Source organism: Euprymna scolopes, chromosome 33 (assembly GCF_053919585.1).
Source record: "Euprymna scolopes isolate OS-2025 chromosome 33, ASM5391958v1, whole genome shotgun sequence".
Classification (NCBI taxonomy): domain Eukaryota; kingdom Metazoa; phylum Mollusca; class Cephalopoda; order Sepiida; family Sepiolidae; genus Euprymna; species Euprymna scolopes.
In genome coordinates this window covers 84,207,543-84,220,169 of record NC_136514.1, presented here as the reverse complement: position 1 = coordinate 84,220,169, position 12,627 = coordinate 84,207,543, and the positions used below count along the sequence as shown (strand labels likewise).

The window sequence follows — 12,627 nt, the reverse complement described above, 5'->3', positions numbered from 1 at the left end:
TCAAAATAACAAATGAAATTATTGAAATCAAACTAACAAATAAAATTATTGAAATCAAAATAACAAATGAAATTATTGAAAAAAAAATAAATAAAATTAGTGAAATCAAAATTAGAAATGGAATTATTGAAATCAAAATAACAAATGAAATTATTGAAATCAAAATAACAAATGAAATTATTGAAATCCAAATAACAAATAAAATTATTAAAATCTAAATAACAACTAAAATTAGTGAAATTAAAATAACAAATAAAATTATTTTAATTAAAATAACAAATGAAATTATTAAAATAAAAATAACAAATAAAATTATGTTAATTAAAATAACAAATAAAATTATTGAAATTAAAATAACAAATAAAATTATTGAAATCAAAATAACAAATGAAATTATTGAAATAAAAATAACAAATAAAATCATTGAAATTAAAATAGCAAATAAAATTATTGAAATAAAAATAACAAATGAAATTATTGAAATAAAAATAACAAATGAAATTATTGAAATCCAAATAACAAATATATTCATTGAAATCAAAATTACAAGTGAAATTATTGAAATCAAAATAACAAATACAATTTTTGAAATCAAAATAACAAATAAAATTAATGAAATCAAAATAACAAATAAAATTATTGGAATAAAAATTATAAAATTATTGAAATCAAAAAGATAAATAAAGTTATGGAAATTAAAATAACAGATGAAATTATTAAAATCAAAATAACAAATAAAATTATTGGAATCAAAATAACAAATAAAACAATGTAAATTTAAATAACAAGTAAAATTATTGAAATCAAAATACCAAATAAAACTTTAGCAATAAAAACAAAAAATAAAACCATTGAAATCAAAATAACAAATAATATATATATATATATATATATATATATATATATATATATATATATATATATATATATATATATAATACAAAATAAAGCGAGTGATTTTCCTTGTCACGTTTAATAATCCGACATTAACAACATCATTTTTGTGATATGTTTAAATAATAATAAATTAAAACCTAATCTCTTGATCTGTTTTAATAATAATGAATTAAAAACTTAATCTCTGTGATATTTTTAAATAATAATAAATTAAAAACTTAATTTTTGTGATATGTTTCAATAATAATAAATTAAAAATATTTTGATGTTTAAATAATAATAAAAACTTTGTGATATTTTTAAATAATAATAAATTAAAAACTTAATCTTTTTATATGTTTAAATAATAATAAATTAAAAACTTAATCTTTTTATATGTTTAAATAATAATAAATTAAAAACTTAATCTTTTGATATGTTTAAATAATAATAAATTAAAAACTTAATCTTTTGATATGTTTAAATAATAATAAAATTAAAAACTTTGTGATATGTTTGAATAATTTGCATAAAATGAATTACAATAGTTTACAATTAACCGGCAAAATATTTTGTATCGACCTGTTTTAGATATATATTAGTCTGTATTGATTTATTGTTAAAACTCGAAATACCAACAATTCGTATTATAACAGAAAACTCGCAGCATAATGGATGAAGTACTTGTTAAAAATTAAGTTGTAAGTGACACTCTTCTGGAGGTTCAAGGTTCAAACCATCAGCACGGGAGTTGAATTTTCAAATCCTAGCACGGACAAAACTCAAAATACAATTGCAAATTATTCAGGACTTCTACTTGGTCATCGCTAACGGGATGAGATCATGCCACCCATGTGGACTAAATAAAGCGTTCAGTTCGAAACCAAATGCAGATTCTAAGGTTCGATAGAAAGATTCCCGAGTTAGTTAAAATATACTTTTAGAAGGTCGGAGCTTACATCTGCTGATACGTTGTGAAAATAACACGCAAGATGAAATCAGTAATCAGGAAAATCTAAATACAGTAGACTCCCGGGATACGGCATTACAAATTAGTAACAAAATGCAGTACAGTATATAATACCTATGTATATAATCAAAAAATATTATATACTAGCCGCAGAGCCGCGTTGGCTCACACAACGCCGACTCAAACACAAAATCGAGTACACTTAACATCAAGTACGCTCAACATCGTCTTACCATCAACGCTTATTTTGTGAACTCGAAGTATGGGGAATTCCCATATGCACAAAACAAAATCACTGAAAAAATAAAAAATATCCGAAGGGTAAGGATAATGAGTAAACGTTGGTTAAAATTATTACGAACTTGCCAGAATTCGAACCTAGAATCTTCTGATCCGTAGTCAGACACGTTATCCATTGCGCCACAAGTCCTGTCCGTATGCTGAAATATGTTAACGCGATTCTATACAGACAGTGCTAAATTCCGTTGACATGGGCAGGTAACTTTTTCGAAACGGCCCCAAAACCCTTATTTCGAGCTTCTTGTGTGATTCAGCATTGTTCGTTACGAACCATATATTGATACGGAAAATCTAGGGACTCATACCTTTCTGGGAAAAAAAGAATTTTTCAATTCGGTGCATCCGTTGCTAAGTTTTATTAGTATATATACACATACACATAAATAAATAAACATTTAGAATTTTATTAATAGTATAGATAACAACGTAAGGCAGGGTAAATACCGTAACCAGGGGTATGAAAAACGTCGTATTCCACATTGTAACCGGAATAAAAAAACGTATTCTAGGGCCACTGGATTCCGGGGTTCTACTGTAATTCCAATTGTCAATCCTCATCTCAAAACTTCAGGAAAAAAGTACCAAATATTCACGTCATTTTAAAAACCTACAGACCAGAATCGTAGCAGCTTTAAAACTCACTGGTGTAAACTATATCTGTAATCTGACGAACCGTAAATAAGAGAGTTATTTAATAAGAATTTATAAGGGGGTCTGAACGAATCTTTCACAGCTGAGGTATAAATTGTCATTGAAAATTAGCCACTATCGACACAGCTGTGAGGCGTTTGGCGTAAGTAGTCTTGCCTTTCTTTCGTGAAGAGGAGGAGAGACTCTCCAGTGATAAGGTCGTACTCGGCGCGAGGCTTGAACCAATATTCACCCTTATAATGTTGTGGCATGAGAGCCGATTAGAAGGACAGCGAACGAACGACGCCATTTTATATAACTGTAAGAAGGTTTTGTGGCGCGAATTTCTCTGACGCATGCGCGGTGATGGCTGGCGAAAGTACATCGGCCATTATTTGAGGACAATTTTAATTACACAAGCAACTGACATTCGAGTGGGGGATTTTATTTCCCCGAAAAGCGGCGCATATTATTCGTGAACAAAAACATCAAGAATCATTTTCTTTCTCCTCCCTGTTTCACATTCGAGAACTTTCTCTTGTTGCCGTGTTTATTATATCAACGTTTATTGTCACACTTGGTTTAGGATTTCTTCGGTCTTCGGAATAACTTTAACGGAAAGAAGATATCAATAAATACAGCAGACTTGAGAAACAAAAAAGACACACAAAATTGTATGATATACGAGGTGTTTTACATACGTTTCCAGATTTTTTTTTGTACAGGCATTATTTGAAATTGTCGTAGACTCTCGAAAATTCAGTATGTTACTGCTATACATCTTCCGAGATGACTGACAAACTTTTATGATTTCAGATTCAAAGGAACAGCTACAACAGGAATTAGAATACGCCCTACTAAAGCCTGGTTTTCACAGCTGGTGAATTTCAAAAATGCAACCTGGACGCGAAGACATTTTAGAAAAACTATATGCAATTAAATTCTGTTTTCAATTTTAAAATATGCCACAGAAACGAATCGGAATGCTTCAGACTGCCTTTGGAACATCCATCATTTTTTAGTGGCATAGGAGATTCAAGGAAGTCAGGGAGTCTGTGAGGGATAACCAGGGGTGTGGAAGGAGTAAGGAAGTCAGAATACCAGAGTTGATTGGCCAAATAAAGAATTTCATAGATACGAACCGTCATGTGTCTATATAGACAATGACTACACAGTTTGATGTCAGTGTGGGAACAGTACAAATTATTCGCGAGGAACTGAAGATGCGGAAGATTTGCATGAAGTTTGTCTTAAGGGTGCATCACACAGACTAGTCACAGATTATCACAGACTATTTGACCAAGATGGGCGTCAAGACAGTTCCCTATGGTCAAGACCTTGGTCCCTGTAACTTAAGGTTATTTCCTAAGCTCAAGGAAAATCTTAGAGGGTATCGTTATGAACGAATTGAAGAGATGACAGAGGCTGTGACAAGGATCCTTAAAACGCTTGCACAAAGAGGCATTTTATGGGGCTTTTCTGAAGTTGTTAGAACTGTAAAAGAAGTGCATTGCAGCCAGAGGAGATTACTTCGAAGGAGACTAGAGTTTCATATGTGTACTATCAATAAAAGTGGCCATACGAAAAAAGTCTGGAAACTTATTGAAGTCAATTTGTATTTGTAGTTTTCTATTATACCCTAAAATCACATTCGAGTAGAGCGTTGATTTCTCCTAAAGCAACGGCATCGACAAATACTTTGCTGTTAGCGTTTTGGAATTAAGAGATGAAGATTGATAATTTGCACTATTATTCTCATCTTAGATTGTTTTCTTACAATGTATAGGCAGATTTAATTTCCGACCATGTGCATCTTTGAACACTACACGTTAGAATTGTCTATGTATTTTACTAATAAATATCAATAAACACAAAATGCTGAAGACACAACTATGACAAAGAAGACTATGGTGAGATAATATTATAAATCATGGAGAAACTAGGACCAGGCTTGATAATCAAAGAGGGCGGCTCCATCATTAGATTTGAAGATGATCATGTTATAGTCAGCTGGTAAGCAGACATGTGGTATTGCGTTTTACAGACGGACAGTTCTAGGAAAGAAACTCTGATCATGGAATTTTCTGTTAGTTTTAAGCAACAGGTTGACAGTAATTGTCTGTATTTTTTAGATGAGGTGTTTTCATTGAGATTGTCGGACTAACTTCCTCATCTTGGTTGTTATCATCACAACGTTTCGGCCGTTTTGCCCTCCGATACAAAACACCTGATGAAGGCCGGAGGGCAAAACGGCCGAAAAGTTGTGACGATAACAACCAAGTTGAGAAAGTCAGTCCGACAATCTCAACCAACAGGTTGACACGTCTAAGTGTTCGATGCTGGTCCCGGGATTGACTGTACGTTTAGTTTTTTAGTTTTAAAGAGTGAGGAAAGTTGTTATAGCGATACTCAGTCTTGCATAATTAACTAAAATTGAGCGTATGCCAATTAACATTCGCAACAACCACGAAATTAAAACTCCCACAAAGAAATACTCAAATGTGTTGAAAAGTACAAGTATCTAGGATCACACGTCAGAAATTCCGACAAGAACTTTAACATTAGAGAGTAAAAATAAAGTTAGAATTAAAATACCATGTCAATTGGACTTGATAAATTTTTTCACCAATTTAGCAAGATTGTCAGACGTTGTTGTAAGTAAAATAACTGATGACATCTGTACTAGAATTCAGATAATATATATTAACACATATCATGAGAAAAATTGTGTTTTCAAAATGTCTGGATGTAAGGGGAGATAACTATCAGTTGAACATAGAAGATAATTAAATGTGGTCAATTTTGGAATAATATCTTCATTTTCAGGATTATCTTCTGTTAGAGAGTTCAGTGGAGGCACAAAGTAAAAATAAAATTAGATTTGAAATGATTCAAAATAACCAATGCCAGTCAGACTTAATTTATTTCACCCACTCGGCAGGATTGACACACGTTGTTGTAGCTAAAACAAATGAGCACCCAGGCACTCCCATCTTCTCTTGAATCAGTAGCAAACTGTACCGGGCTTCACCTGAATGCTACCAAGACTGAGTGTATGCCAATTAACATTCGCAACAACCACAAAATTAGTACCTTCACAAATAACATATTCAAATGTGTTGAAGACTACAAGTTTCTAGGATCACACATCAGGAACTCTGAGCAAGACTTTAACATTCGAAAGGGCATGGCATGGACTGCTTATAACAAAATGGATACGATCTGGAAATCCAATCTTGCTTGCAAATTCAAAATCCAAGTTTTCCACGTTTTAAGGCTTATTGAGCCAATCTTACTCTATGGATTTGAAACTTGGACTTTTTCAGCAAAACAACGACGTCGTTCGGATCGATGTTACACGTCTTTTGAGAAGAGTACTCAATCTCTCATGGCGAAATCATCGAACTTTAGAAATGATATATGGAGACTTACCGAGAGTATCAACCTCGGTTTGCAAGAGACGTGTTCAGTTTGCTAGGCATTGTGCAGGTGCCACAGATGAACTTGTTTCATCATTTGTACTGTGGAGACACCCATCATCTCATCAGAAAATTAACTTTTCCAGATAGGATACAACGAGATACATTAATCTCCTAGGAAGATCTATTGAGTGCTATGACAGATAGGGAATACTGGAAGGGTGTAGTGAGTTCTATCTCGGCTGAGGCCGCAGGATGATGATGATGAAAATAAATAATTACATTTGACTCAATTGGAGTTTCTGTTTCAATATTTGAAATACGTGGATTTAAGGAATTATATGCAGAGTAAAAATAAAGTTAGAATTGAAATGACTTAAAATACCAATGTCAGTGTAGCTTGTGTTTCAACTGGCATCAATTGAAATGGATGGCTCTCGTCTAGAAGCCCCGTGTTTTGACAAACTTTTGGGTTTGCCCTTTACTCTTGATATGAAATGGAACACGTACATCAAGTATGTTGCCAAGGTCGCTGGAAAGATGGTGGGATCCTTCTACCGCTCCAAAAGATATCTCACTAATGATGAAATTCTCTATCTATATAAAAGCCAAGTACGTCCAAGGATGGAATACTGCTACCATATCTGGGCAGGAGCTGCTAAAAACAGCCTATCCTGCCTTGACAGAGTACAAAATAGACTTCGTGGCTTAGTGGAGGATACCCTTTTCTCTACCCTGCAACCTCTCTCCCACAGAAGAGACGTTGCGAGCCTATCCTTGTTTTATCGTTATTTACATGGCAGGTGCTCGTCTGAACTCCTCTACCTGGCCCCCCTCGCCAATCTTTCAGGAAAAACACCCGTCTAGCTGAATCCACTGTGAAAAATTTCCCCCACTCTTTATCTGTGCCTAAATCAAAACGTGGATTCTATTAACAAAGCTTCTTTCTTAGAACTGCACGCCTGTGGAACTCTGTTCCGTCTGCCTGCTTTCCACCTGACTACAACTTGGATGTCTTTAAGTCCAACGTTAACAAATTCCTAATGAACTGCCCTCTTAAGTAAACACTTCATTAAATCTCCACACTAACGTACTGTACTTGTAATAACCCTTATTCCTGAGTGGCTTTCGGGTTTTGATAAGTGGTGACCACCGTGTAAAAAAAAAATATCCTTTATATTTCCCCCAACGTTATTAACTCTCTATTTACCATATAAGCAACCATTATCATATTAGGACTATGACATTGAATAACACGTAACACATACGACAACCACAACCTAACATTCAAAAATGAACTAATTTATTTATTTTCTCCAGTCAATTCAACTGGAAAAGTAAACAATCCCTTAAGTCCGGACATGTTCATTTTTGAATAATATCTCCGCTTGCTTTTCATCTAAGATTCTTTACATATTCCCCAACTTTATTAATTCTCTATTTATAATACTGGGCATCAAATATCATATTAGAACGTTCTATGATATTCTTCAACACCTCAGGATATCCTCGAATCTATAATTATAAATATTATGATAAATTCTGAATATATATATATATATATATATATATATATATATATATATATATATATATATATATATATATATATATATAAAGCATAAACCTGTGCGATGATCATGAATCAATTGATTGGATGTGAAGAAAAAAAAAGGTACTTTTATATTTTGTATCATAGATTTCTGTAAATGTCGGTTCGGGTTTGATCGGCAGCTGACCTAAACCACCAGAATATGCTAAATGCTGATTAAATTGATAAACCAATGAAAAATTGATAAACATGCTCAGCCAATAAAAATCAGAGCCTATAATTATAAATATTATAATAAATTCTGAAGGCCGTAGCATGATGATGATGATGATGATGATGATGATGATGATGATGATGATGATGATGATGATGATGATGACGGCGAGACATGTATTTGTTGCCTTGGGTAATGTTAAAGAAATGTTTAACTACTAAAAACTAACCATAATGAGGGTAGATTGATGAGAAAATAAAGTTTACTTTATTATACTACAAGCTCGACGTAAACTATCGAACTTTTTCTTTTCAAATTTCACTAAACCGATTCTTTAAAAGAAAATGGCGACGGATTTTTTTTTTTTTTTGTATTTATTTAGTTTAGCCTTGAAATCTAAATATTAATTTACTGGTCCGTACGTCTAGTATCACAAAAACCATCATCATCGCAAACATTAATTAATGAGAAACGAATTACCTTCCTTTATAGTCGCTCTTTGTCAGTGAAAAATCACTAACACAATTTCATTTCATAATTAAAAAAAACATAAGTCATGTTGGAAGGAGACTGCAATATTTTTATTATAATTTCTTTTTAAAATTTAAAAAAAAATGTGCGAATGAATTGGAATCTGTTTCTTTATACTTTATAAAAACATAATTAAGAAAAAAACAAAAAAAAAACAATGTTTTGTTTTGTTGAATTTTCATTGAAAAAATCTAAATTTTTAAAAATCAATTCTTTTTAGGTTTAAAAGGTAAAAAAAGAATTTGATAAAAAAATTGTTTTAAATTTGTTATTGGTTTTATTTTATTTTTATTCATTTTATTTATAACGCGCTTTAGAAATTTTCAATTACCGTAGAATTTCTACGGGGTCTACTAGTCTATATATTAATACGATAGCGTGTGTATTATTTTCTGTGTCACGCTTACATCCGGGTCATTTAATTGTTATGTACAAGAAAATAAAGCTTACTTTATTTTACGACTAGCAAACGCCTCTCGGCGTTAGCTAGTCGTAAAATACACTTGAATCGTAACAGAACGCATATAAACGCGTGGAAAAATATTAGCAGGATGTGTCAGAGAGCTGGCTTGTGAAGATATTAGCAGCAGTAGTCGAAAAAGCACATATGCAAATTAAGAAATGTGCACCGGCTTGCGGAAGAAAGAAAAAGAAAAAAAAATTGCAGCACGTAGTCAGAGGGAAGCAGAGTTCACGCTGAAGAAGATGGTCGTGTAAATTCGAAGATGTGTAGATGAGGAAAGAATGGAAAACAACCGGATGAGATAGACGTGTGGCCCCTTTAGTGGTGGCAATTTTTAAGCTGGTGTCGGGACGTCAGGCTGTTGTTAATTTTATACCAGACGTTAGAAAAAAAAATTTATACCAGACGTTAGAAAAAAAATCCAAGAAATAGGCAGTTTGGAAAGTACTGTTAATAAATGCCTTTTGTATAAAAACAGAAAAGTCAAGCCGGGTTTATTTATTTTTGTTTGTTTGTTCCTTTTTGACAGTACTATCGCTGTAGGGGTCCGAGAGAGGTTTGAACTGTAACAAACACAGTTCGAGCATAACGGCCACGTTACATAATATGATATTTTAATTCATACAAGTTTCGTATTTAATATTACTCTCCCGATTACCATATTGTATCCAATATATAAAAACTTTAATAATTAACGTAGTAAAACGTATAAATGTATATCTGCGCATGCGTAGAAGACACACGTTCAGTTGACTTACGCTTGCCAATTTCCAATTTTTCAATTTTGACCTATAGCATCTATATTAACCATCTAAACAAATCTCATTTTTTTCACAGGTCCGATTAACCTATATCTCAAGTTTCAAGTCTGTAGACCAACAACTGGCAAGGTAGTTTGGTAGAGACTGTTTTACACACATAAAAACAAGATCACTTATCTATATATCTCTTTATTTATATAACTCTTTTTTTTATATAACTCTTTATTTATATATCTCTTTATTTATATAACTCTTTATTTATATATCTCTTTATCTACATATCTATCTATCTGTTACATGATAAGGACAGTCCCCTTTTCATGTAAGTATAAAAATAGGGAATTAGTCAAATGTAAAATTGAAATAGAATAGACGAAATTCGAACCTCGTAATTTAGGTTAAGAAATAGATTACGAGAAAGAATTAGAAAATGAAAGTAAAAACAAACCATTGTTTAGCTTAGAGATAGAATAGTTTTAAGAAAAGGAATGTGCATTTGTCAATTCTGTTATGAAATTGAATTGAGGAATGCAACTACAGGATAATTTAATAAACATGTTTTTAACATATTGGAAATATAGGTTACTGGAAATATAGGTAAAAATACCTTTTGTAAACAAAGGAAAATGTTTTGGACACGCATTTTCAGAATACGTGAAAGAAGACACATGTTTTAACATGGGTATGACGTCATGGAAAATGGGAAATTCTCGATATAGTTAGAAACTTTAGAGTTAAGCAGAGAGAGTCTGAGGGCGACAGACGACAGTCTGAAGTCCAGAGATGGACAGTCGAACGTCTGGAAGCGAGACGGTCACCTTTGAAACATAGAATGTAAAACTTTGAATTCCTGACTAAGAAAACCACCGACCGGTCGAAGAAGAAATAAACGCGTCATGTGTTTTTATAAACGTCGTCTTTGTGTTGTAATTCTACCAAAAGGTAAAGTGAAATTGTCATTATATGTCTTATATATCCTGTGTTTTAAAATGTCTTCACATACACAATGTCTCTACATCTCATATCTACAATGTGAACACTAAGACTGTCTCAACACTGTCTCCTCACTCTAAGAGCTTCTACTACACTTCTAAGTATGAACATTTTATATATATGAATCTCTTCATAACACGAACATAGAACGCAACATCTCTCTTAATAAGACTCTCTAAGACTCACTTTTAATAAGACTTCCTAACAACGAACAATAACACCAACAACAAGAATAATAATAATAATAATAATAATAATAATAATAATAATAATAATAATAATAATAATGAAACTCCTATATAACATATCTATCTAGCTATCTATCAAGTACGGATAGACAAACAGATAAACAGCTTATCAGAAATATATAGGTTGGCCATTACCAATGTTTGTTATTAAAATTTCGCTTTAGTATAATGTTATTCTTATTTATACTACCAGGCTGTCCGGCATTGCCCAGTCGTAAAATACGCTTAAATATGATATTTGATTAATGCTGATTTAATATTTAGTATTAAATTATCTTGGAACCAATATATAATAATGTTTTAAAAAGTAATAAAAAAAATGTTTTTATAGTAAACTAGCAGGCCGCCTGGCATTGCCTGGTCGTAAAATACACTTAAATATGATATTTTGATGAATGCAGATTTCGTATTTATTATTATACTAGCGAGGGGTACCCGGCGTTGCCCGGGTATTTGGGGGGTGGGGCTTAAAAAAAGTAAGTATGAGGATCGAACCCGAACCCTTGAGGCAAAGTTGTAAATTAAAGTTTGAAAAAAAAAGTGCGATATTAGCCATTGCCCCACCGCGAGATGCTAACGGTAACACGTTTGAATTTATTTAATTAGTTGGATTTAGCAGGTGCCCGTTTTAAATGAGGTCAAGTTTTGACTGGAGGATAGTATTCATTTACTGCTGAACGCTTTTTTTCCCCCCGAAGATGTTATAGGAAAAAGACTAACCCACATGCGGCGAGCGACAAATATTGAATATTTATCTTCCCGAAATCGAGCAAATTAAATAGACAGGCGAGCTTCGTTGTTAACTGTGAGATATTACGATTTGTATGTGATATAAAAGTTTTAAAAAATTGTTAAGCGACCGACCGCTTCTCTGAAAGAAGCCTTTTGTAGACACACAGAAAAAGCGAACACACACACATACATACATACATACATGCATACATACATACATACCTTTTCGCTTTTATATTTATAGATTATATCGGAACCAATATATAGCAATGATTTAAAAAGTTTTCAAAAATTCTGACTCGTGTGCCACCACTGAGAATCAAAACAATACCGTTTCGCTTACGATTTACTTTTCATTTGAAATTAATTTTTAGCATTGCAGCAAATATGTCTTCATAGTTCGGGCATTACCGTCAAAAGAAAAAGTAAGTCGTTAGAAAAAGTAAATCGTAAGTTTAAAGTTTTGGTTTCGATTCTCGGTGGGGGCACACGAGTCAGTTTTTTTTTTAACTTTTAAAATTAAGTCTAAAATAATATAATAATAAATACGAAATCTGCATAAATCAAAATATTATATTTAAGCGACCTCCTAGTATATATATATATATATATATATATAATTTTCAATATTTTTAAATATTTTAAATATTTAAATATTTTAAAATATTTTACGAGCATAAAAGCAAGTTATTTAAAAAAAAACATATAAAAATATTAAAAATAATATATTAATAATTACAAATTATACGTCCCAAATGGGGGCGACTACAATGTAAACAAAGAAAACCTCTCCCTTTAAAACCCACCATAAAAGCAACATTTATTTTACGAAAAAAGTTTCATACATCAAAATACTATGAAACAAATACAGAAACCAGCTAATTTTCGAAAGTATTCAAATTGTTGGCCATTGTGGTCCATGAACAGCTTACAACGCT

The 12,627-nt window shown here is 32.0% G+C and overlaps 1 non-coding gene across 1 annotated transcript; it reads right to left on the bottom strand.

The window, feature by feature from the left end:
• Positions 1 to 2,203: 2,203 nt before the first annotated feature.
• Positions 2,204 to 2,276, bottom strand: Trnar-acg (transfer RNA arginine (anticodon ACG)). Its single transcript has one exon. It is a non-coding gene; the product is annotated as a tRNA-Arg (tRNA).
• Positions 2,277 to 12,627: the final 10,351 nt, after the last annotated feature.